Source organism: Ornithodoros turicata, chromosome 3 (assembly GCF_037126465.1).
Source record: "Ornithodoros turicata isolate Travis chromosome 3, ASM3712646v1, whole genome shotgun sequence".
Classification (NCBI taxonomy): Eukaryota; Metazoa; Arthropoda; class Arachnida; order Ixodida; family Argasidae; genus Ornithodoros; species Ornithodoros turicata.
The window spans coordinates 48,593,380-48,596,588 of record NC_088203.1 but is presented as its reverse complement, the minus strand read 5'-3'; the positions used below and the strand labels follow the sequence as shown (position 1 = coordinate 48,596,588).

Genomic DNA, 3,209 nt, shown 5'->3' with positions numbered 1-3,209 from the left:
TTTATCGGTAATGTCGCGCAACGCGTCCCTTGTTTGAGAACAGCTAAGTTGAGTACATTTACGTATACGCGATGGCAAGCCCGTGCGAAGTGGCAACTCTTTTGTGGACAGGACACGAAGAAAATAAAACGGAACCGTCGAGCGTGTTTGTGAGTGAGGGTGTTCCTCGATTTGCGTCGTACTCGTGGGATGGTGCTTGCTGGCTAGACAGTAGCAACAGACATTAGGATGGGACGCGATCGCTCCAACCCAGCAAGAAAGTACTTTACTTATGAGATCACGCCAAATAAGTCCTTTTGTAGCATGTGCTTCAAGGAAGGAGAAAGCCCATTTGAACAGACAGTAACCTACAGGAACCAGGAGCTACCAAGTTCACAGCTGTCTATTAATATTAAATACCATGTATGCGGAATAAACGAGTTTACATTTTGTAACATCGATTTTTTTTTGTGGGGATGAATATTCCCAGCAGAACCGGAACCGGTTAAAAACCGGTATGAACCGTTATTTTTTTGCTCTGGAGCAGAACCGGTACCGGATCGTTTATGATGTAACCGGAACGAAAAACGTTTCGGTTCGACACCCTGGTTTGAACCTCACTCCCACTGGCCGCCTAGAAGTAGCGCAAAGCGCGCACCTTCATTAAAACCACAAAATTCTGGATGTTGCTACGTAAAAACATGAAGAATGAAATACATTTTATGAACGAATAAATTTTACATCATGTTTGGTAACGATCACATTAAGGACCAGATAGATAGTAATGTTACGAAATGCAGCCGCAGTTGAGTACCGCGCAAGCGCAGTTGGAGGCGCGGAGGGTTCGCGGCGTCTGCATGCTCGCAGGCAGTTCTCACAGGGATGAATATGGGGCGATTTCCTATTGCTCGCTCCCGGAGATCCGGGGGACCACGCATGAATCTACTAATCCCGATGAGGCCCATAAGATGAAAACGGGATGATCTGGGAATCATATGTGTTTGCTGGGATGCTATTGTCTAGCTCAGTGGTTCTCAACCGGGAAGGAATTCCCCCCTGGGGAGGAATTTCATGCCTCCAGGGGAGGAATTAGGCCCGCCTAGACCTGGTCCACCTTCGCTGTTTAGTAGGAACATCGCACGCCGCACCAGAAGTCGCGGGCTTGCACGTACCGGTACCGGGTCGTTTATGATGTAACCGGAACGAAAACACGAATGAAAAACGTTTCGGTTCGACACCCTGTGCACGGCATGCACCGCGACAGGACAGGCGCGACTCTCGGGCAGGTAATAACCCTGGAACACAACCCCATTGTTACGATGAAAGATGAAAGTCACTGAAAAGGTTAGCCAGCTGTGGGGCCCGAACCCACATCTTCTGGATTACCGGTCCAGGGCTCTACCAATTCAGCTAAGCTAACAAGCCTTCTCAGCGACTTCCAGGGTGCGTCATCTGAAGGGACAAACCAGTCACTCTCTCTCACTCATCCTCCTTTCACTCTTACATTTTTGCACACTCATACGCGCATTCATACCACGGCGATCGACGCAAGCGGCAAATGTTGAACATGAGAGAACTGATGTTCTGAGGCTGGAACAACACAGAAGGGACAAACACATACAAGGCCTCAAGTTGCCTAAGAAATTAACGATGGAAGATGAAAGTCACTGAAAAGGTTAGCCAGCTGTAGGACTCGAACTCGTCTTTCTCTCATCTTTCGAACTCATCTTTCATCGTTAATTTCTTAGGCAACTTGAGGCCTTGTATGTGATTGTCCCTTCTACGTTTTTCCAGCCTCAGAACATAGGTTCTCTCATGTTCAACATTTGCCGCTTGCGTCGATCACTGTTCGTATGAATGTGTGTATAAGTGTGCAAAAATGTAGGAGTGAAAGGAGGATGAGTGAGAGCGAGCGACTGGTTTGTCCCTTCAGATGACGCACCCTGGAAGTCGCTGAGAAGGCTTGTTAGCTTAGCTCAATTGGTAGAGCCCTGGACCGATAATCCAGAAGATGTGGGTTCGAGTCCTACAGCTGGCTAACCTTTTCTGTGACTTTCATCTTTCATCGTTAATTTCTTAGGCAACTTGAGGCCTTGTATGTGATTGCCCCTTCTATGTTGTTCCAGTCTCAGAACATAGGTTCTCTCATGTCCGTTGTTACGGTTGCGGCGAACGTGGTCATTTTCGTCGGAACTGTCCGCAACAGACCACTACCACCCCCAGACAACCCGCGCAGGGAAACCCGGGACGCCGGCGGTTATTGGGAATGACTCAGTTCTGTCGTCCGCCACGGAAAACATCGATAAGAGGCAAGCGAATGCTAACCATGCTCTCTTGTCTGGTAACGTAGTGGCCTCGGTCCCGCTCGCATGTCGAGCGCAGGATGACATATGGAACATCGGACCGTTTATCGTGGCGCGCGTTCTGGGTAAGGTAACGTTGCAGCTTTGGTGGACACTGGAGCGGCTGTATCCCTGATAGGTGACACCATCCATGATTGGTGCCGGGAGCGGAACATTTCCGTACGGACAACCAGGACCTGCCTAAGGCTTGCATCAGATGCACTGGTACCAGCCGGAGGAGCAGTACGTCTCACCTTGACCGTCGATGGACAACGTGTCAGACAACACTTCATCTACCTGCCCGGATTGGCGGGACTGATGATCCTGGGACGAGACTTCAATATCAGGATGGGACTCGTCCTGGACTTACGTCACGGAGGCTACCAGCATGCAAGCGGTACTACTTTCTACCCCTTCATGTAGTGGACACCGCCGGAAACGGAGCAGAACCGGACTGGTGAGGAGACCTAGGATTCCGGAGCTGCACAATCTATGCCCGTAGAGCTATTTTCCGGAGTGGAACACCTAACAGCGACGGTCGTACCCGCTGTTTTGGAGGACGCCCTGAAACGATTTCCAGGAAGCCCAGACCAGCGACGCATGCTCGCTAAAGCATTTGCGGCCATTCTCCTCTATGTTCACAGAGAGACCAGCTCTAACCCATGCATTGGAGCACCGGATAGAAACCGGAGACGCAAGGCCCTGGCGATGTAATCCTCGGCCTTTGAGCGTGCATAAGCGAAGCTCCTCGATGCTGCGCTGGATGAAATGATCGAGACCGGTGCTGTGAGACCTTCCCGCAGCCCGTGGGCTTTTCCGGCGGTTCTTGCGCCGAAAAAGGATGGAACCGCAAGGTTGTGCGTGGATTACCGCCGACTGAACGAGGTG

The 3,209-nt window shown here is 50.6% G+C and overlaps 1 non-coding gene across 1 annotated transcript; it reads left to right on the top strand.

Annotated features, from left to right (window-relative positions):
- The first annotated feature begins 1,944 nt into the window (after positions 1-1,944).
- Positions 1,945-2,017, top strand: Trnai-gau (transfer RNA isoleucine (anticodon GAU)). The gene has a single exon. It is a non-coding gene; the product is annotated as a tRNA-Ile (tRNA).
- The last annotated feature ends 1,192 nt before the right edge of the window (positions 2,018-3,209 follow it).